Source organism: Schistocerca piceifrons, chromosome 3 (genome assembly GCF_021461385.2).
Source record: "Schistocerca piceifrons isolate TAMUIC-IGC-003096 chromosome 3, iqSchPice1.1, whole genome shotgun sequence".
NCBI lineage: Eukaryota > Metazoa > Arthropoda > Insecta > Orthoptera > Acrididae > Schistocerca > Schistocerca piceifrons.
The window spans coordinates 126,213,308-126,238,099 of record NC_060140.1 but is presented as its reverse complement, the minus strand read 5'-3'; positions in this window follow the sequence as shown (position 1 = coordinate 126,238,099).

Sequence of the window (24,792 nt, the reverse complement as noted above, 5' to 3'; positions counted from 1 at the left end):
GAATCGGGCAAATACGGCTCAATTGGAAATTTGTTGTAAGGACTATTGGATCAAACTGCTGAGGTCATCGCACTACTTAATCTAACTTATACCAACTTATGCTAAGACAACACACACATCCATGCCCGAGGGAGGAGTCGAACCTCCAACGGGGGTAACCGCGCGATCCGTGACGAGTCAAATGGTTCAAATGGTTCAAATGGCTCTGAGCACTATGGGACTTAACATCTGTTGTCATCAGTCCCCTAGAACTTAGAACTAATTAAACCTAACTAACCTAAGGACATCACACACATCCATGCCCGAGGCAGGATTCGAACCTGCGACCGTAGCAGTCGCGCGGTTCCGGACTGCGCGCCTAGAACCGCTAGACCACCGCGGCCGGCGTGACAAGTCGTCTCAGACCGCACGTAGGGCTCAACACAGTAGCAGACAACTTCATGTGCGCTGTGACAAAAGAATATTGTTTTATTTTCTTTTTTACATTACTAGTTCTGTTTATTTAGCCCACGTTTAGAAGATTTATTACTCCATAATTCTCACACGACACTCCCCTCCCTCCGACTTCCTCCCTGCCTTTTCTTTTCTTAAAAATAAAGGGAACGAAATAGAGTCGGTGACTTCCTCTCACGAAAAGTTTTCGGCTTTGGTACCACAACGGTGACTTCTAAAAAAATGCATTCCTATGGCGTGCATAATCACTTTTGTAACTACATCGAAATTTCTTGTTAAGCAGGACGCAGCATGCAGTCCGCGATGGAGATTAATCTACGGACAGTGAGGTTAATATATGATGTATCGCACGGGAGTGTAATAGAACCATTACTGTAGGTGCCTGTCAGTCCAAATCGTTTCGAGACTAAATTAATTAAAAATTGAGAAATGTGAAGATGATGATTTTAATGCTTCAGGTGCTCTGCGTAGGCTTCCCTCACTTGAATATAAGGTACAGAATGCGTATACAACCATGTGAAGAAGCAAAGAAGCCCTTCGTAGGGATGTTCCTCCACTAGCGCGCCACATTGGCTTCGAATGTCGGTTGGTTGTGTCGTCACGGAGTTGAGCCTTCATATGAATTTCTGCCCCTTGCCTCCATGACAACAAGTCTCGTCTCCCTTGCTGATTTTTTTCCAGAAAACAAATGTCCACGTTTTGAATTTCAATCAAGTCGCTGCACGAGTACACATGTCATTCTTTAGTTTTGGGAGTCAAGGTGTGCGGGACAATCTTTGCACACATCTTTTCTCTTCTTCAAAACGTTCTATCCAATGTCTTTAGAGATGCTGCTCAGTTACGATTGTAGTATACCAAAAACAAATAAAGCCTATGTTCGTCTGTAATCGGAATCTAACCTGCATAACACAGTGCGCGTGTTATATGAGTTTCAGTTCCACTGTGAATTATGCCCTCAACAGATCGTTACATGAAAAACTTAAAACCAACATTTGGATAAGCTATCTCCGTATTTGAATATCAAAAACTACAGGAACAAACGAACATGTGACAATGAATACCTAGATATCTGTCTGCGTTTTTGGATAAGAATTTACAATTGATACAGAGTCTGACTTGTGCAACGGAATTTACTGGATTAGAGGGCATGACATGTTGTGGTGTGTCAGTGTCTCTGTTTTGGCCCTGTTCTGCACTCGCCTTTTTAGATGACTGCCTTTTTCCAAGTGGTTTACAGAAATTCGCAGTAGCATGCAGCAACAGCGACTAAAGCTTATTGTTAATAAGAATGAATTTAATAAAAAGGAGTTTGCTTAGGTCCTGTTAACTACTAAATAACTTGTATTAAACTTTGTGTTCTGCCTTACGGCAGGTCTGGTCGCCGGCCGGAGTGGCCGTGCGGTTCTAGGCGCTACAGTCTGGAACCGAGCGACCGCTACGGTCGCAGGTTCGAATCCTGCCTCGGGCATGGATGTGTGTGATGTCCTTAGGTTAGTTAGGTTTAATTAGTTCTAAGTTCTAGGCGACTGATGACCTCAGAAGTTAAGTCGCATAGTGCTCAGAGCCATTTGAACCATTTGACCCAGGTCTGGTCATGGGGGAAGCCTCGTCAGAGAGGTTCACCGCAGGAGCATCCACACATGATGAAATGATAATGAGGACAACACAACATCCAGTCCCTGAGCGGAGAAAATCTCCGACCCAGCCGGGAATCGCACCTGGGCCCCTGGGAGTGACAGACCGCCGCACTGACCACTCAGCTATCGGGGCGGACAATAACTTGTATTAAGTCTCTTTAAAAACTTCAGAAATCATCATACCAATCATAGTTCAACAAGTATCAATAATGGCTACGTGCCAGATTAACAAATTATTTCAATTTCAAAGTTATATTAACATTTAATAACCACAGAATATTTAATAATTAGATGTGGAAAATAAGTATTATTATTTGGAGGATAAGAAGGTTTCTTTAACTGACAAGGAAAACATGGGATTATTGCAAACTCGGACTAACAATTACGAGCCTAACCCGGAAATTGCGTTTTACGCTATGCTTGCGGATTTTAACTTGAATTCCACCTTCAAATGCAGTTAAGCCATATAAGTCTCTCCTGGCTGTATAACTGAAATCACGCCTTGAGTGTGGTAAGATCTGCCATCACCGATGTGGGGGCAGCGCGACACGTCTTCTGTCTCCCAGCCCGATCAACACTACCGAAATTTTACTCTCGCAGACAGACCTCGTCTCACAACAATGCTTAGAATCGCGCTCCCATGTTTCGCCCTCACATTGTTATTATCAATATCTGAATACTTTTTTATTTCCAATCTTACACCATGCAAAGAACAGCGTTAAGTTGGCCATTTTGTTTTCGATACCCAATGTAACATTTAATCAATGTAATGGATAGTTCTGACGCACTCTTTACACGATTTGCTACACAACGCCGTGGACATACGACGGTCGCACGTCCACTGCTTAATTCTGCCTGCTCACATCTGGGTGGTTGAGTGCACGTGTGTTGTTTATTGTTGTTAGTTAAAGCTGACACTGCGCCGACGTCTCCTATACACCTGGAATAAAATCAGTCACGAACTTTTTTGGACGCAGAGTGTACATTAGTGACGTAGCGGATAACACGGTTTGCAACTTCAGAGTTCCAGCAGTACCCACTATTACCTATGAGTCATTTTTTCCGCCCTGTATACCACGTGTCTCTCCTAAAAGTCGTCAGGCGCATTTTCTGTGGTGTTCCGGTAGCTATTTGCACTTTTGCTTTGTATCGTGTAGCTGGAGTCAGTCCAAATAACTGCAGTTCGTCACGTCTTTCATGAGACCCAAGTGTCGACAGAAAGCTATAGTTTGTTTCCTGTTAAGAACAAAATTATTATTAAATTGGAATTTTATATCCCCATTTGACAGAGCGTTCGAAAATTAGTCTAGTCCGATATAGTCCGATATTCGTCTTATCGATATGTATTAACAGGAACAGTAAAAGACGAAGAGTAAACAGCAATCAAGCAGCGAGAGAGTAGCGCTGCATTCTTGGCGGTGGCTATTCTTTGGGCCAGCTCAATACATATCGATAAAGCAAATATGGCACCAGACTAATCTGTGACTGCTCTATCGAATGAGTACATACAATTCCGTCTTGAAAACCATCTTATTTCTAATGAGAAACAAAGCGACGCTTTCTGTCGACACTGGCGTCACATGAAAGGCTTGACGAGCACTATTTGTTGGGGCTGACTCCAGCTACACAATGAAGAAACGAAATCGGATATACCTCCTGGAAGACCAGAGAAAATGAGCCTCACGACTCTTAGGAGGGACACCCTGTTTATGACCTACTGGTGTTTCAGTGGGCGTCTTGTCATATGCTTGTAAGGTGCGGGTGCGATGTCGTAGGTTAGTGCACTATGTTTCACTCAGTTTTTAAGAGTAATGGGATGCTTATGGATGGTCAGTTGTAGAACAGAGACACACATTTCTACAATTTTGCCTGGGTTTGATTGGACTGATTTTGAGATCAAATACAGGGTATCCTAAAAAGAATGAGCCGATTTTAACTTGTAATAATATTGATACAAATGCCGCAAGGTAAATGAAACAGTGGTATATTTAATCGGAATGGTCTAGAGTGCACTGGAGCGTGCAACCAGTCTCGCGCAGTATGGCGTCCGCGCAACAGAAGGTGTATTGCGTTATTGAATTTAGTCGTACTCAGTCAGTGACCGCAGTTCAGCAGGCATTTCATATTCGATTTCGTGCTAAACCACCACCACTACCACAGAACACTTTACGGTGGTATGAACAGTTTGAAGAAACAGGGTGCCTCTGTAAAGGCAAAACTCCTGGCCGGCCACGCGTTCCTGAACAAACAGTGGAACAAATCCGGAGAGCATTTGAGCGGAGCCCCCGCAAGTTTACGTGTCGTGCTAGCCGATAACTTGCGTTACCGCGCATGACAATTTGGCGTGTGTTACGGCGTTGTTTAGCCCTCAAACCATACCGATTACAACTGCTACAAGCTCTTCGAGATACTGACAAAGTGAAGCGAGTGGACTTTAGCAATGCTATTCTAGAGGACATGGAAGATGACACTTTTATGTTAGCGATGAGGCAACTTTCCCCATTAACGGTAAGGTTCACCGTCATAATGTGCGTATATGGGGGCTCGAAAATCCCATCAAACAACTGAACACAAACATGATTCATCAAAAGTGAATGTTTTTTGTGCTGTTTCGCAAAGCAAGTTTTATGGAATCCTACTTTTTTGAGGAAGCAACGTAACAGGACAACCATATCTTGCAATGCTACGGAACTGGTTCTTCCCACAACTTGACTCTGACAGTTTCATCTATCAGCAAGATGGAGCACCACTTCACTGGCACAACAATGTGCGCAGTTTCCTCAATGCCAACGTGCCTCGACGTTGGACAGGCCGTACAGGACCGCGAGGCTAGGCTTTACACTCTTGACTTCCTAGGTCCCTTGACTTAACACCATGTGATTTCTTCCTGTGGGGATATGTTAAACAATTCGTTTACGTTCCTCCCTTACCTTGTGACATTGCTGAACTAAAAACCAGAATATCAGCTGCTGTAGAAGACGCCTTACGCTCAGTTTGGGATGAATTCGACTATTGGCTACATGTTGTCCGTGCAGACAATGGAGGACATATTGAACATTTATGATGGATTTTTATTAACTTCTGTCTTTTCTGAGTAATTTAGTATGAAATTTCTTGGTGCTAAGCCCTTCTTCCTAATAAATAATTATATTTAAAATTGGGTCATTCTTTTTGGGACACCCTGTATATTTATTTCTGAGAATAAAATATCGGAGTCTCCTAAGACGTGGCGCTTGCGCGCGTAACAAAATGACGTCACGTGGGGGGCACGTAAGCGTCGTAGTTGGTAACAACACAGCAAGCCAGAGGGCTGAGTCTGGCCTCACTGTTGTGAAGGAGGGGTTTACCAGCCAGCAAGAAGGTGAATGGCTGGGACTGGTGGGCAACGAGCTGTGGTCGATACAGTCAACACTGGGTCCGTGGCGTGCCCCCCACTGCCACAGACGCAGGGGTAATGAGACTCCCAGTGGGGACCTGACTCTTAATACTGCAGCGAAATGGCGTGCCAGCATGTGAAGCTTGCGTTGCACGGCATTCTGTGCTTCTAACTAGCTGGGCGCTTGACCGACATCATTTCATTCATCCTCGGGTATAACTGAGAAAGTATTTTTGCATGGGTCACTAAATTTTTAACGAGTTTGGGGAATTGTATCTCCTATTTTATTGAAAATACTGACACAAATAATTTTCAGAAGAATGGAATAACTTGTATAATCTGACTTCATGGAAGGTCAATTTCGTTTTTAGAGAAATGGGGCAATACTTCAGGCAATATTGATACTATTACTTCTATTAGGACTTTAGGGAGACTAACGATTACAGATTTCTTGGAGTTAGATATAGCGATTGATAGTGCGGATTGAAGTACGCTCTTTGAGATTCTGAACGTGTTATTGTTATTGTGTGTCTTCAGTCCGGAGAATAGGTTGATGCAGCTCTTCAGCTACTCTATCATGTGCGAGCGTTTTCACCTCCGAATAACTGTTGCTTACGTCCTGCTGTATCTGCTTACTGTATTCATCTCCCGCTATAGTTGTTGTGCCTTACCTCCAATACTAAATTGGAGATTCCTTGATGTCTCGGAATGTGTCCTATCAACCGATCCCTTCTTGTAGTCAGGTTATGGCATAGGTTTCCTTTATGCTCAATTCTATTCACTACTTCCTCATTAGTTACGTGATCTATCCATCTAATCTTCAGCATTCTTCTGTAGCTCCACATTTCGAAAGCTTCTATTCTCCTCTTGCCTAAAATGTTCATCGTCCATGTTTCATATCCATACATGGATACAAGCCACACTAATACTTTTAGAAAATACTTTCTAACAGTAAAATCAATACTCCATAACAACAAATTTCTCTTCTTCAGAAACGCTTTACTTGACATTGTCAGTCTACATTTTCTATCCTGTCTCCTTTCGCCATCATCAGTTATTTTACTGCCCAAATAGCAAAACTCATCTACTACTTTCAGAGTCTAATTTCCTAATTTAGATCCATCAGAATCATCTGATTTAATTAGACCACATTCCATTACCACTTTTTTGCTTTCGTTGATGTTCACCTTATCTCCTCCTTTCAAGGCACTGTCCATTCCGTTGAAATGATCTTACAAGTCCTTTGCTGCTTCTGACAGAATTAAAATCTCAACGGCAACCTCAACGTTTTTATAATTCCTACTCCAAATTTTTCTTCGATTTCCTTTACTGCTCCCTTAACATCGGGGAGAGACTACAACCCTGTCTCCCTCACTTTTAAACCACTCCTCCCTTTCATACCCCTCGACTCTTACAACTACCGTCCGGTTTCTGTACAAATTGTAAACAGCCTATCGCTCCCTCTATTTTACCGCTGTTACCTTCAGAATTTAAAAGAGATAATTCCAGTCAACATTATTAAAAGCTCTCTCTAGCTTCACAAATGCTGTAAATGTAGATTTGCCTTTCCCTAGCCTATACCTTAAGATAAGTCGTAGTGTTAGTATTGCCTCACGTGTTCCTGAATTTCCATGGAATCCAAACTTACCTTCCCCAAGGTCGGCTTCTACATGTTTTTCTATTCTTCTGTAAAGAATTCGTATTATTATTATGCAGCCATGATTTGTTAAACTGGTACTTCGGTCATATTCACGACTGTCAGCATCTGCATTCTTTAGATTGGTTATTATTATATTCTTCTTCAATTCTTACTGTATTTCCCCCATTTCAAACATCTTACTCATCAGATGGTAGCTTGGACAGAAAACAGACCACAGTTACAAGAGTTGTAAGGCATGAAAGGTAGGTCAAAGTCTGGGAGTAGGAAAGGGATGTAGTTAGTCATCCATGTTTTTTAGTCTGTACATTGAGCCTTCAGTAATGGAATCAGTGAGAAAATTTGTAGCAGAATTAATTTTGTGAGATTGTCCACACTTTGTATCTGCACAGCGAGTGGACTAATGTGTGCAAACTTAGCTTACCACTTAGAGCGCAAATTGACAAAACATCATAACTGTCTTCTCAATTCCAGAGTATTTAACAAACATTCTATATAAATATGGCCCTGTAAGGCAGTCATTATCATGTGCACATCATAATATCACTAGAAACGCTGCTTTCACTTAACTAGAATGCATGAATTAATAAAAGTGAAAGTTTGAGATCTATTCTAGAAAGACAAAACAGCTATTCCTTTTCTTATTCTACATATAATTTATCAACTGTGCTTTCAGGGATCAAATGATACACAACAATCATGTTCAAATTCTGTCAACACACAATAACAAAATGTTTGACTCCTGGACATATTGAATTGAAGATTATTAAAATCGTTATCTCTACATATGAAAAAATTTTTATCACACGAAAGAATGATTAAAATCATCATTATCTCATTTAGAACTATGATGTTGTAGCTGGTCAGTGCACTGAGTTGGTGGAGAATAAATTTACTGTCTGAACCAATGAAAAAACTCTCATGTACTCAATGTGAGGGTAGGTAAGTATCCTAGCTTTTGATATTCAATGGTCAAAGCGTATGCAAGTTGGAGTCAGCAAAATCTCGACTCAACATTTACTGTAGCCTAATGCGCAATGGTACTTTACCAAGCGACATCTGCAATGGCGTTGTGTCTGTGCCGAATCTGAAATGCTAATTCCCTACTCTGGCATTGAATGAATTCATTCAGTCTCAACTTTCCTGCGTCCCGTAGAACGTTAATTTTTCCCTAGTAGGAATAGTGGCTATTCCACACTGGCTAAGGGTTGGAACGACGTGCGCAATTTCTCTGCTTGCAAAAATTCCTCATCTCTTGGATCGATAGACAAAATTCAAATAAATCGTATTAATGAGCTTCATTACAAAAGGAAAAGATTACAATACTTAACTTTGTGATCACACAGATTTGTCACAAGTAAAGTTCGACATGCAAAATAAGCTCCGTTCTTCAGTATAACAAATCCCAAGTCCATGTTACATAGACCATACAAGCAAGCGATTAGAGTTGACACTTCTACTAGTCTGGAAGGTAGTACTCGGCTGCGACCAGTTGGGTGCGGCGCGTATGTCTTATTCACCTTGGGGCTGCTGCTCTGGTGTTGTTGTCCTGGAGATCGGTCGGACAGCGTGTGGTTGGCTGACGTCTTTCACAGCTATCTCTTCTTTCTTGATCCCGACTGGCATGCTGGCTCTTGACTTTATGCTGTAACACAAAGTTCACATGTAGCCTCCCCCTTCACTTCATTGTCAATGTTATTTGCCAGTTGTTGAGTGTGTTGTTCGTAATAGCTACAAATGTCAGTTCTATGTGTGCTAGGAGGTTGAAGTCAACAGTGAAACTTTTATGGCTTCCCCATTATCAACAGCCTCCACATTTTTCTAATTCATAGCTCAAATGGAAGATATTTTCTGTGTGGAGTTATAAAACGCAACAAAGTAACGTAATAACAGCACAAAATTGGTTTTTTATTCATATAGGACTACAGTTGAAGTTAATTTCCACATAATGTATCAGACATAGAGAAAATAGTGATGAGAAGTTTAATGTCTTATTTTAGCGAGACCCATTCAAATTGTAAGAAATTTTCACATAAATAAATATGTAGGCCTATAATGCCATATTTACTGAGTTTGGTTATTCCGATTGTTCTAAATATTCATATTACAATACTTATCTTATCCCTGCCACAATATCCCTCAGTGCACTTGAAGCTCTGAATGTGCTGCGGTATTAGCTCTCTAATTGAGTCAGTTCTTTGATTAAGGTGTTTTCCATCGCGCCTCTCTCCTCTTGAACCCCACTGAAAAAATGAAATGCTGCAAGACGTTGTACTCTCTCCAGGTCTATTCTGGGAATGCTGCTGAATGCAGACAAGACACTTTCACTTTTCCACCGGTACAGTTTTGAATAAAATACTTCACAGAAATCTTTCCTCATGATTCATCTTGTGCTCTACCCCTCTCATATACCATGACGATTATAGCATCAGTAATGGAGTCATCTTAATCTACCTTCGATATCAGCCCATAGAACACTTAACGTAGCTGTTTTGCAACGTCAATCATTACGTTGACCCGAAAACTCTGCTATATATATATATATATATATATATATATATATATATATATATATATATATATATATATATATATATATATAGCGTATTGCCACTCCAATGGTTCATGTTTCCTTTTTCTAGCGTGTCGACGCAATAATTGTTCAACATTATCGAGAAATTCCGACATGTTTGAAGAAATAACATGAAAACACCTAACTTCATCGAAATGCAGCGGCCAGTACTGCTGGATGGTCACATATCAAAAGCTAGCTTTCCTATTGGCTTCTTGGAAATACGACTGTTTGGAAATAAAAACAACCAGGACATGCGTCACTCTGGATATGACTCCCATTTTTTTCATTTCGTTTTTAGAGAGTTTTTAGAAAGTTTTGGAAACACAACTATTACTATAACATAAAACACCTTAAGATGAACACTATGGCATGGCTAACTCGAAAAATAAAAAAAAAATGAAGATGTGTCACTTTGTTTAGTTGTGTGCACTACTGAAAATCAATTTTTTTGGGCCTGAAAACGTTGAATAGACAACTGAATAGGCAACATTCAGCTGGGACCAGTCGATTGCGTTTAGTAGTACAAGATGGCTGCGCAGGGCAAACAAAGCCAGTTCCCAAAACGTAGCACGAGCCAACGTACACTGCATGGAACACTTCATACAAATCTTAGAACAAGAATTTAAAGAGAAAATTAATTTCGTTAATGTGAAATAGTTTTACCTACAATTACTTTCATTTGGTTCTTCAACATTTTGCAGCTTCCAAAGGATACTCCTCGTTATTTTACAGCTCATACTATTTCCAATGGTTTACCACCAATCATAAGTTAAAACTGAGTGTGATTCGTTTCCTTGCTATTCAGAGCAGGTACGTGATGCTGTAAAACGAATCTGGTAACACAATGAAGAGATTCACTTAGTGCTCATGTATTTGTCAGCATACGTTTTGTAAAGCTTTTGTTCTGATGTTTTAGTTCGAAGAACGGTTTGATGCATGTCTCCAAGTGAATCTATCCTGAGCAAGTATTTTCCTCTTTACATAGATATTCCAACCCACATCCATTTGAACCAACTAAGTGTAGACAATCGTTGAGCTTCCACTAAAATTTTTTTTCTCCTACACTTCCATTCATCGCCAAACTGAAGCTTCTTTCAGAACGAAATTTTCACTATGAATTGGAATGTGCACTGATATGAAGCTATCAGATTAAAACAGCTTTCCCAGGCTGTGGCTAAGCTATGTGGTCGCAATATTCCTTCTTCCAGGGGTGCTAGTCCTGCAAGTTTTACATGAGAATATCTGTGGAGTTTGGAAGGTAGAAGATGAAATACTAGCGGAAGTAAAACTTTGAGGACTGCTCCTTAGTCATGCTGGGTATAACAGTCGGTAGAGCATTTGCTCAGGAAAGGCAAACGTCCCGAGTTTGGACCTGGATACAACACATAGTTTTAATCTGCCAAGAAATTTGACAATTCTTTGATGCCTTAACCAACGACGGAAGAAGAAAATGCGATTGATGTCCCCTCTCGCCTTTCTGTCACGGTGCCGAGATGAAGGTGTTACACCGAAGTTCTTGAAACGTAAGCGCCTGTTCAGCATCGCCCAAGCACATCGCATCTATGACAGGATGGAACGAGTTTTTCTTCGTGAGCGAGTTCATACACCACGGAGAGACTTGGCAAGAAAGGATCAGGAACTTCTGGACATTTTCTATCAACTAAGTAGCAGAATGCATCGAGACGACTGGGACAAGATCGACAGCATCACTCACAGGAGCATGCAAAACGAACTCGAGTGCTGCACCGAGCAACAGACGAAAAATTTTGAAAGATGCCATAAGCAGACCTGCAAGGCGATTTCCGATATGTCACACACAGTGGTCAACCTCACTGAACGACAAATGATTGAAGAGGAAGTGTCTGTTCTTCAAAAAGGAGGAAATTTCGCCATCATCCCTAGAACTATACCTATGGAGGACATCATTGCCAACACCGAAGCGGCCATTCGGACCCTTCCATGCGAAAGGTCAGAGGAAATACGCACTGAAACAGCCAGGATACTGCGCGGAGCAAAACCACCAGCTTGCAACCTGAAGAAAGAAGGGCTACAAGCCGTTAAGAATCTCAACGCCGACAAGAGTATATTAGTACTGCCTGCCGATAAGGGGAATGCGACCGTCGTAATGAAGACCGAAGATTATGAGGAAAAGATCGGAGACCTAGTAGATCCGATGACGTACCGAAAACTAAGCGCAGATCCGACGCAGCGTATCACGCGGAATACGAATCGATTAATTAAGGCGTCTTCTGTGCCGGCGGACATCCAGAGCCCTATCACCTCGGCTGTGTGGATTATCCAAGATCCTTAAGAACAACGCTAAACTAAGACCGAATGTTAGCGATCCTGGCTCACCGCCGTATAAACTGGCAAAACAATTGGCCTCTCTGCTCCAGCCACACGTGGGGAAGACCGACACATACATAAAGGACTCAGGACATTTCACTGCGAATCTGAAGAAACTGAAACTTGCACCAAACGACATCCTGGTCAGCTTCGATGTTGTTTCTTTGTTTACGAAAGTGCCACTCAGTGACGCTCTGGAGCATATCTGTTCCATTTTCCCACAAGACATCACAAAGCTCTTCCATGCATGTCTCACCACGAGCTATTTCACGTGGAATGGCAATTTCTACGAACAGCTGGAAGGCGTCACCATGGGTAGTCCTCTTAGTCCAGTAGTGGCCAACTTCTTCATGGAATAATTCGAAGCACAGGCACTGGACTTGGTGACTTGCAAACCTAAGGTTAGGTACAGATACGTCGATGATACTTTAGTTGTGTGGAGCCATGGTGAAGAACAGCCTCAATGCCAACATAAAATTTACCATGTAAGTAGAAAAGGACAAAAAAACGGCCATTTCTAGATGTGTTGGTCACAAGGGATGGTGAAAACCTGGGACACAGCGTGTATCGAAAACCGCCACACACTGACCGATACCTGCACAAACTATCAAACCCCCACCCGAGCCAGAAAAGATGATTAATACGCTCGTAAAGCGATCAGGACGAATATGTGAGCCGCAGCACCTCAGACGCGAAATTCAAAACCTGGAAAGTGTTCTGAGGAACAATGGTTACTCCACAAGTCATATTAGGAGTGTAACAGAGCCAAAAACTCGGCGAAGTAAGCAATCAGAAAAATAAATGTCGGTTCGGCCTTTCTGCCATACATTCCCAGAGTGACGGACAGAATCGGCCGTATATTGTGCAAATACAGCGTAAAGACGATTTTCAAACCGACAAGGAAGATCAAAGAGTGTCTTAGATCGGCAAAGAAGAAAAGGGACCCACTTGCAATGTCGGAAAATTTTATGTCGAAATGACTGAACGATCAATCAACACCACGATCAAAGAACATAAGCGACATTGCAGGTTGGGGCAGGTGGAGAAATCGGCCGTGACAGAGCACGCACTGAGTGAGACCGACCACGTAATAAAATTCGATGACACGGAAGTTCTGGCTGTAGAAATGCACTATCACACGCGCTTGTTCAGAGAAGCTGTAGAAATACAAAATACGCGACCAGTTTCAACAAGAAAGACGAAAGCCTACTGCAGCGAAAGACCGTCGGAGGTAGCAAGAGGAGAACCGCACCGGAAATGACCGAGGAGAAGCCCTCGGACGTTGGCGCGCCAGGTGCATATAGTCTGCGGCCGCGAGCTCGGCTCCAGTTCACCACCGGCAATGGAGGGCGAAGCATTGACAATGCCAGCCACTCGTGCTGGCGAAACGTCAGTAAAATCATCAGACGAACGTCGGCCGAAGAACCCGAGACAGAAGCCAACAGACAGATTGTCAATTCTTTGATGCCCGAGGACGTGTTCTGTTAGTCGGTACCACCTTTTCTACACCTATTCAGTATCTGCTCATCTGTTGTCTAACCTGCAGATCTAATTTTTTAGCATTTTCTTCATCAGCGCATACCAAAAGCTTTTATTGTCTTCATTGTTTGTCATCCATGGTTTACTCTCGTACAAGGCAACACTCCACAGTAATATCTACATAAAATATTTCGCTACACTTTTTCATTTGATGTTAACAAGTTTCTGCTTTTCAGAAATACTTTTCTTGCTGTTGGCTGCTCAAACAACGATAATCATCAATGCCTCATTTCTAATCTAATTCCCTCAGCATCACCTGATTTAATTCAGTCGGGCTCCGTTAGCCTTGTTTTACATTCGTTGATGTTCTTCTTAGAACCTCTTCTCAAGACGCTATCCATTCCATACAACTGTACTTCCAAGTCCCCACCATCGCAAAACCTCATTTTTTCACCCTCAAAATTGTAACGCGTTCAGACGTTACGGACCTTACTTGGGCTTCATCCATAATGATAGTACGATACAGTATGCGATCCTCAGAAAATAATAATTATATCACATCAACAAAAGGCAATTGCACTAATCTCATGTACTGAAAACTAACAAAACAATATCTACCAATGTGGACAGGGGCACGAATAAATAAGTTAAGGTGAAACGCATTTTGGAGATGAACCAAGCATGAGGTTAAAGGCATCAGAAAACCCCACTTAAGAGAACGACGAGCTTCAGCGCAGAAAGGGATAAGGCCAGAACAACACATTATTCCTTTTAACGTAAATACGGCTGGGACCGAAGGTAAGTGGCTGGATGGCTTTAACAGGGCTAGGCTGCGACCCGGCAAGAAAAATAAAATTCACTTCTAACGAAACGGCGATTGGCTGAAGCCATACTGGGCGACGCAGATGCGACATGGTGGGGAGACCTCCATTCTATAAAAGCACTTTGAGAAATAAAATTTCTAGATCTCTCTATCGTCTTGCAGCAGACCGCACAAGTGTGTGGAAAATAGTGAGGGCATTGAGAGCTTTGCTTTCTGCAAAGTTGGATGATACACTTCACGTATCGCGGTGACAGATAGCGAAGAGGTAGCCACCAGCTTGCACAGTGTCTTGTTGAAAACTGGGTCCATGGCTTCGTGAGGTCTGTGCCAACTCGAATTCTACCATCAGCTTTTACCAACTTAAATCTGGATTCATTCGACCAGGTCACGGTTTCCCAGTCATCTATCATCCAACCGTTGTGGTCACCAACCCAGGAGAGGCGCACCAGGCATGTTATGCCTCTAGCAAAGACTCTCATGTTGGTCGTCTGCTGGCATAGCCCATTAACATCAAATTTCACCGCACTGTGTCCTCGCGGATACGTTCGTTGTACCTCCCACATTGATTACTGCCGTTATTTCACGCAGTGTTGCTTGTCTGTTAGCACTCTATGCACACGCCACTGCTCTCGGTCTTCAAGACAGTGGACTCGCATTCGTAATTTCTCTAAATCGCTTAAGGCAAATTCCGGGAATCTTTCCTTCGAAAGCGCATGACCGCTCCCCTTCTCCAGCCTTCTTTTGCTCTGTCTGTAACGACCTTGCTGTCGACGGGACGTTGCTAATAAACCAACGGTCGTCAAGTGAAGGCCATCAGCCACTGTATCGTCTGTGGTGGGAGGAAGATACTCTTGATACCATGGATCGAAATACCGAATTTCTTAATGATTTTCGAAATGTAATGTCCCATGCGTCTAGCTCCAAATACAATCCTGCCTTCAGGCTGTTAATTCCAGTTGTGTGGCCGTAATCACATCTGAAATTATTGACAGTGAATCAGCTGAGTACAAAAGACGGCTCCGCCAGTGTACTGCCCTTTTATACCTCGTGTACGCGATATTACAGTCATCTGTATATGTGCACATCGCTATCCCATGACTTTTGTAACCTCAGCATATTCTGAGGATGGTCTTCCTTTTATATGGCGTCTCATTTTGATTGTCAGGCCATGACCATCGTCACATTCTGGGATGCCATTGGACAGTTCGAAAAACGAGAGGTGACTACACAAAAAAGTGTCACCTGTTGTGCAATGGCAGGTAGCAGAGAGAAGTGCTGTGTGGCGTCGACGTCTCACTCCAGAGAAAAATAATCTCTGAGTGCAGGTATCATTCTACTGTCACTAATTAAAATTTACATTATGCCTCACATTTCAGCAATCTATTGAAGCACATTCGAGTAGCGCCTGCTGGTTTGTTTGGTGCAACGTGCATGCATTCCCTGCGTGAGTCGTTTGTTTCTCAAAGCGTCGTGAGGCTATCATGTTCGACATATTATCGTTGTGAGTTCTATGTGAGGTGGCGTGTCTTGGTTGCTCCAAGGTCTTTTACCTGTGGGAAGTCATCAGAGCGTGGAGTACCAAAATCAGTTGAGCCTGCATGTTCCGGAACAGGAACCAGACACTCTTGGTGTGGCAGTTACATGGTGTGGTGACTCTGGCGCTATTTCTTGTATGGTGTGGAGGGATGTCGCTGTTCTGCGGTCTCGGCGTGCTGCTTGCTATAAATGGATGAAATCACCGCCTGCTGCTGACTTTACCTGTGCATTTTATTCGTGTCCAACTATGGTTTCTTGCATTTCATTTCTATTTTCCAGTCATGCCATAGCCAAATAACTTTTCGATTTGCAGCAGATATTACATATTCTTTTGTGATCCGTTGGATTCCCCATGTACACCTTGATGACTGCATCCGTTTATAATTCACTCATCTGAAACATCAATGACTTGCAACCTTATCTCTCTCTTTCTGTCCCCCCCCCCCCCCCCGTCCCTCTCTCTCTTAAAGGTACGCAAATATTTTACAGAATTCGTTTCAGGTCTCGTTAGTGATCGTGTAAATTGTGACCTTCTCCAGCACTTGTACAACTGTATTTGCCCGTTTGGGACTATCCATTCTCTATGACTCTTTTGAGCATTGAGTACTCACTTTATTAGAGAATTACCTTTGTATATATATACCATCACACAGCCCTGTCCACTCTCAGTAATACTAGGTTGCCTCATGGGAACTGTGTTGTGTGTTTCGAAAGAAAGGCCCCTTACTAAATTTTGCAAAATATGCGCCAGCTATTTTTATTAGTATTTTCCAAGATGAGGTAAGTCAACAAGACACAGATCTGGAGATGCAACTTACAGCTGTAGCTCGACTAAATACAGTTCCAAGACAGCAGCTCATTACTCATTGTCCCTTAGGTTTTCTAGAAATGTACACAACAGATGGCAAGCATCATTTGCTCTGCACGAGCTTAACCTCTAAGGCGTAACATCTCAGTTGCATTTTTACGCCTTCGTCGTAGAACGTAGATTCTCGTTACGATATGTTGTTAGTACGTTGTCCTTGGTGCGTCTCTTTGGGTTAAAACGACGCAAAGTGCAGCGCAAATAACTGCGGATTGGAAGACTCGACCAGGTAATATGCAAGGGCAGCAGCATTCATAGTTACATACACTGACTTTATTCTAAATCAGATTACAATTAAAAAACAAACTTTCCTGTTGATTACGAAGCAGTTTGAAACAGTAAAAAAAATTAGCTCAGAGACAGCGAAATTTTGAATACATGTATGCAACCTCAAAATAAGTAATAACAATGTACTCAAAGAGTCAGTCCTTTTAAACAGCCATAGGTTATCGCAACAGCAAACAGCTAGTGAATTTATCCCATAACAATAAATGGCAAGCCTTATTCATGACACTAGATTTTTAAATAGTTAAAATTTTATCTCACAACAATAATGATGATGAAGTTGCAGTAAACGGCAAGACGAAATGGCTGCATAAATATGGAAGAAATCGAAAAAGTAATGATTGTGGTAAGGACTGTCTCAGAATATACGAAAGTCAAAACAATCTTCGTTGAAATTAAAAGCAAGGGTGGTAACATTAAGATTGCAACCGGAATTCCATTGTTAAATGCAGAGGAGAGATGGAAACAGTACATTAAAGGCCTCTATGAGGAGGAAGATTTGTCCCATGTGATAGAACAGGAAACAGCAGTCGATTTAGAAGAGATAGTGGTCCAGTATTAGAATACGAATCTAAGAGGGCTTTGGAGGACTTAAGGTATATGCGAAGCGGCAACAAAACGACTATTCACATTGATGTGTAGAATGTATGTCTGACAGTATACCGTCTGACTTTCGGAAGACTGCAAGAGCTGACAAGTGCGAGAATTATCAGCTTAACAGCTCATGAATCCAAGTTGATGATAAAAAAAATATACAGTAAAATGGAAAAGAAGATTGAGGATGTGTTAGATGGCGATCTGTTTGACTTTAGGAAAGGTAAAGGCACCAGACAGGAATTCTGACCTTGTGGCTGATAATGGAAGCAAGACTAAAGAAAAATCAAGACACGTTAATAGGATTTATTGAAGGATTACATGGTCTGCTGAATGGAATGGACAGTCTAACGAGTACAGAGTATGAATCGAGAGTAAATCGATGAAAGACGAAAGTAATGAGAAGTAGCAGAAATGAGAACAGCGAGAAGCTTAACATCAGGATTGATGGTCACGAAGTAGATGAAGTTAAGGGATTCTGCTACCTAGGCAGCAAAACAACCAATGACGGACGCAGCAACGAGAACATCAAAAACAGACTAGCACTGGAGAAAAGGAGATTCCTGGCCAAGAGAAGTTTAATAATATAAACCATAGGACTTAATTTGAGGAAGAAATTTATGAGAATATACGTTTGGAGCACAGCATTGTATGATAGTGAAAAATGGACTGTGGGAAAACCAGAACAAAAGAGACTCGGATCGTTTTAGAAGTGGTGCTACAGACTAACGTTGAAAATTAGGTGGACTGAGAAGGAATAAGGAGGTTCTGCTCACAATCGGAGAGAAAAGGAATATGTGCAAAACACTCATGGGACAGGATGATAGCCGGCCGGAGTGACCGAGCGGTTCTAGGCGCTACAGTCTGGAACCGCGCGACCGCTACGGTCGCAGGTTCGAATCTGCCTCGGGCATGGATGTGTGTGATGTCCTTATGTTAGTTAGGTTTAAGAATTTCTAAGTCTGTGGGACTGATGACTCAGAAGTTAAGTCCCATAGTGCTCAAAGCCATTTTTGAACAGGATGATAGGGCACGTGTTAAGACATTAGGACTGACTCCCATGGTACTAGAGGGAGCTATAGAGGGCAGAAACTGTAAAGGAAGACAGAGATTGGAATATATCCAGCGAATAATTGAGGACGTAGGTTGCAAGTGCTGCTCTGAGATGAAGGGGAGGTTGGCACAGGAGAGAAATTCGTGGTGAGCTGCATTAAACCCACTAGAAGACTGATGACTCAAACAAAAAAATTGAAAAAACCCAGCAGGCCTCAAATCAATCATTTTCCCCACACAATAATAATGACAAAAGCTTCCGCATATCTGACTAAACAGTAAACTTTTTATCCACGAAAAATAATAATTTCAATGGTGCACTTAAACAGCAAGGTTCAAATAATTCATGATTACGCCCCAAACAAGAGTAATGACAAAAGATTACACAAATTCAGTTTTTTAAATAGTTAATAGTTTTTTAAGTAGTAATTAAAGCAGCAAATCAGGTAATAGTGGTAAATCACAACAGATGAGTGTAAATGCAAACTGTGGTCCTGTCAAAAGGCACACTAAGACACGCACCTCCAGACGAGACAGACGTCACAGCGCCGCTAAACAGGCTAATGGCCGGAAATTCCGGAAGGGGTCACATCTATAACGCACTGACAAGGAGACGGCACGACCGTGGGGTCGGGGACTTGTCTGCAATTTTGTGTGGTGAAAGAGAACCCCTAACACCTCACGTGGTTAAAATGGTAGGACGCACTACCCGGAAAATCCCAGGAAAAATCGATCCAAAGTTTCTTCGGTGTCTTATGAGTATAAAACGTTAGTACAGTGCCGTCTGGCCTAGGTGTTTAGGGCTCGGATTCTTACGCCAGAGGTCTCGTGTTAGATTCCTCCTCTGGCCCTTTTTCTTTTCTTGTGTTTAATTTCCTTTGGTTATTTCACCAATTATTCAGAAAGTTTCCCAAACCTACATTAACTTTAACAAATTAGTTTCACTATGGAATAAAAATTATTTTCTTTTTGTCCAACAACACAATTCATGGCGGTGGGTTTTCCATTTTTCATTGTAAAGTATATAAGGAGAAACATTGCCTTTTTAATCAGAATAAGAAAGTCCATTGGAAAACACTAAATTTTTATACATATAATAATTATAAACAAGAACTGCAGTGGTAATTATCGTGAAAAAAACAAAGCAATAATTTTTGCGACATCTTGGGCAACATATAAAAGCGGATTTTTTACAATCACAGGGCGTTTGCAATAAATCTGTACAAAAACATGCCCCATTAACATTTACGAAAATGTTTGGAGTTTCTGACAATTTTGAGGCAAACCAGGCATATTGAATCATGTCTCGGAATATTGGTGACGATAATTGATGGTGAATATAAAATGAATTTATATACAATGTTCCCGGGAATTAATTTAACGATTCTCCTGTAACAATGCGCTCCAATTTTGCAAGCAACAGAAGAAAAAAAAAAAGTTCCAGAGGAGGAATCGAAGCCGAGACCTTTGGCGTAAGGGTCCGAGCGCTAACCATGTAGGCCAAACGGCGGCTTGGAAGTGGATTAACAATTCATACTCATACGGAACCTAAGAAACTTTGGATAGATTTTTCTCGTGATTTTCCGAGTAGTGCGTCCTAATATTTTAGCCGGGTGAGGTGTTAGAGGTCCTCTTTCAGCACACAAAATTGCGGACAAATCCGCGACCCCACAGTCGTGCCGTCTCCTTCTAAGATTGGCCATGAGCGACCGCTAATGGAACAGATACAATTGAGACTTACAGCATACTGCAGTAAATTCTTTCCCTTTCTTTCTTTCGTCTCTCCCCCCTCCCTTTTTTTTCTTTAGGCGCTGGAAGGAAGAAGGGTAGATCCAGTGCGTTTCGAGCAGAAGCATCAGTGAGCGCGAGCACTACAAGAAAAAAAAACAACTACGGCCATACTACTAAGGGTAGTGCTCATGCCACGGCACAAGAGCTTCAACTACGTCAAACAGTGTGGTTCATGAGAGCCGGTATCAACAGCCCCAAAATGAAACAAAATGTATACGCAGCCATCAGCGAACTAGGCATGTATCCAGCCCAGCGTAGGCAAAATTCGTAACTTCTGGCAAGAATGAGAAGAATGAGGCCACCACACTCCAGCCCAAATTTAGACGTCAAGATAACACTATAACACATATTAATCTCGCAAGACAGATACGTAGCGCGTCAGTCATAAATAACTGCTTTTAAATCGAAACAACACGATCCATTCTCCGATGTTAAAGAGCGCTAAAACCAACTTCATTAAACCACATTAACCAAATTTGAGAGCCTCACTCCTGTTGTCTAGCGTATCCATAAAATACACTTCTGCAAACGCCCAAGCTATTACAGCGGAACAGATAACTAACAACCAGACCAACCAGGAGTAAAACAATAAATCCACACGATAAGGGCAACTAGCCCACCACCATTACTTAACACGATGGGTTCACTTTACATTAGGGAACCATAACAGCCATCCGCAACTCCAGGGATAAGAAAATGCCAAACCAGCGGAACAAGCCGCTCCCCCAGGAAACATTCGGACAAGTCTCCCCAAACGTTCACGGCACAGCCCAAGAGACTTGGCCGCACAAAAGCCCAATTCCGTCTCCTGTTTTCCCCGTCGCCAACCCGTGCAGAATCAACACCCAGCGCAGTCAGGATGAAGGAAGCGTCCGCTGCTCACCGGCGACCGTTCCTCACTTCTCGCGACTCCTCCCAGCTGCTTGAGACGGCCAGCATGTGGCACTGTGTTCTCAGCCAAGGGCGCAACCGAAAGGTAACGGAAAATGCCCACATCGAGATATTGCAAGTGAGCCACATGGCTCAGTCGTCTGTGATTTCTTAGCAAGAAACCGATTTGCATTTCCACTCTCTGAATTTTCAGTTATCTTACTCTCTGCGGAGGCGCAGACAATATCACAAACTACTTCTGGTTCATGAGTGAAATAAGCTAGACGCTTTTTCTGAAAGTTCCGATAAATACATTTAGCAGCCCTCATTTGAAAGCATAGTTCAATGAAATATAATCGCGTCATGTGAAATTTTAACCACAATCATATTAGAAAGTACTGAGTGCATGTTGGAAATTAACATCTACAGAGCTCAAAAATTATTAAATAACAACATACGAAATTCTCTCTTTCATCATTTAACAGTAACTACTAATCGTTTAGAAATTTACGTCCGCAGAGCTACCTGCCGAACAGTGAATGAAGATCAAAGACACAATAATTGTCTCATATCTAGTACGAAATGTCCAAAAAGGGAAACTATTAATTCCTGATTTATGACAGTTGGACAATATAAAATGTTTTGCCGACATAGAGAAAAGCAATGTTCATTACACACTTAGTCATTGGATAGGCAGTATGTGAGCTATGTTAATCACTGTCCTTCAGAAATGCTTACCTTGCAATGGTTCTACCACGACAGTAAAAAATTTTGCGAATCAGGTTGCCTTACCAGGGACTCACATTTGAAAATTTGGTATATAAATCAGGGTAAAACTTGTTCAGAATTTTTTGAACATTCACATTCGTGGTGCGCTAGGCTTTTACTTTTTACAAGTAACATGTGTCAAAATACGGACGTTAAATTAGGGAGTCATTGCAGAAATAAGCCGAGGTTGTATCCAGAAGATCGCCTAGTTAAATATTCTTCATCCTAAACTGTCCCTCAATCTTGACTGGAATTGTTGGCAAAGGTTGTTGTAAGAAGGCTCGTCTAACTAGAGAATGAACATAGAGCCAGCGACGAATAGTCATTCATTCACACAGTGCGTCCCACTTCAGCCTCCATTTCTGTCTCTCTAGTTAACAAAATAGACTGTGACTGTTCCAGTGTACCGAACTATTTTGGAAGAAATTAGAATTATATATTAATACCTTCAGCTGCTGACGGGCGTCAATATATATCATCGAATACAGGTGAAAATGTGTGCCCCGAACGGGACTCGAACCCGGGATCTCCCGGATCTCCCGCTTACATGGCAGATGCTCTATCCATCTGAGACAACGATGGCACAGAGGATAGTGCGACTGCAGGCCCTATATCGCGCACGCCTCCCACGAGACCCACATTCTTACCTTATATGTCCACACATTTCATTCGTAGTGTCCCCTACCCAACACACTCATTGCTCGTGGAAGACATTCTTACCATGTCCCGTAAGAGTTCGGGTAATATGTATGCATCCGTGCAGAAGAAGGAGGTCATGGCCGGTATTACCACTTCACAGCCTTTTCCTGTGCCTGCTTGTCGGTTGAAAATTTAATTCCACTCAAGTGTTACTTCATGGATGTGAAAATTTTGATAATCTGAAGGCACCAAGTCAGGGGAATGTGGGGGATTGCTCAAAACATCGAGACCAAATGAACTGATAGTTGATGGTTGGAGGGACTACATACTTATAATTCTGGCAATAGGGGCCATGACCTTCTTCTTCTGTGCGGATGCACACATATTACCCGAACTCTTACGGGACGTGGTAAGAATGTGTTCCACGAGTAATGAGTATGTTGGGTAAATGGAAATGAGCGTTTGACGTCATTGGCGGGGAGCCCCCTTACGAGGCAGGTCCGGCCGCCGTGGTGAAAATGTTGGCCTCGCGGAAGGCATGCGCAGGATAGTCCCTGCAGTCGCACTTTCCTCTGTGCCGTCGGGGCCCAGGTGAATAGAACGTCTCCCATGGAAGCAGGAGATCCCAGGTTCGAGACCCGGTCGGGGGTCCGCAGCTCGTGGTCGTGTGGTAGCATTCCTGCTTCCCACGCCCGGGTTCCCGGGTTCGATTCCCGGCGGGGACAGGGATTTTCTCTGCCTTGTGATGACTAGGTGCTGTGTGATGTCCTTAGGTTAGTTAGGTTTAAGTAGTTCTAAGTTCTAGGGGACTGATGACCACAGATGTTAAGTCCCATAGTGCTCAGAGCCATTTGAACCATTTGAACCAACCCGGTCGGGTCACACATTTTCACCTGCGCCCATTGATTTATATCAACGCCCGTCAGCAGCTGAAGATATTAATATATAATTCTAATTTCGTTCTAGACGGCTGCAGGTCATCAGTGGTTTCTATTCTTTCGGACATATCCATATAACTATGTATTGGAAGAGTCCTTGTCAGACGAGGCCACACCAGTAGCTGAACCTGTCAGCGGGGTTCAATATCAAAAAACGGCAACACCACGTGTCTGTTATGTTGTGAAAGCTTAGTGGCATTAAGCGTATCACGTGATGGCCAGGCGGAACACCAGTAAGCCCTGCTGCCTCTGTTCATAGAGGCACAGCGACTTTTGTTCTGACAGTGCGCACACTCACACTGTCAGACTAAACTGCGGCTCTCGCGCTGATCGCCATTTTTTCCGGATGGCTTGTTCCCCATCCCCACCCAACCCCTCCCCATTTGTCCGAAGCGTTGTGCTTCTGTGGCTCAGTTTTCAGAAGCGCACGGCCGGATCATCCTGGTCCCGCAAAATTCCTCTTTCTCTTTGTGAACCCCTTGTTCTATTAGGTCTCCGTCATTTGTTCCTCTGTATCGTGTGTCGTGTTGTCGAATGACCGTTTAGTGGGTTTTATTCGCACAAAGATGAGAGTAGCAGGATTTTCTTTTCTAATGGTAACTAAAGTTGTGGAGGATCTCTTTCTTGAAATGGAAATGAGGCTTGAATTTATTTAAAAGTTAAACAACGTTTACAGATCCGAAACGCTAAACTTCAGTAAAAGTTCGTGTTATTATAGCTTGGGTGAACCACCGGTATAAGGTTCAAATGGCTCTGAGTACTATGGGACTTAACTTCTCAGGTCATCAATCCCTAGAACTGAGAACTACTTAAACCTAACTAACCTAAGGACATCACACACATCCATGCCCGAGGCAGGATTCGAACCTGCGACCGTAGCGGTCCCGCGGTTCCAGACTGTAGCGCCTAGATCCACTCGGCCACCATGGCTGGCCCGGTATAAGGGATCTAAAATAAAAATCCCTTGCAAAATTTAAGTTACGTTAAAATAATCATATCTGGGGATACTAGATTCCGCATCTGACTGCAGTCAGTAATGTTAAAAACCGAAGAATACTAAATACAAAGAGCAAATATTTGTCTCAGCTCTAAGCAGCACTTAAAGTG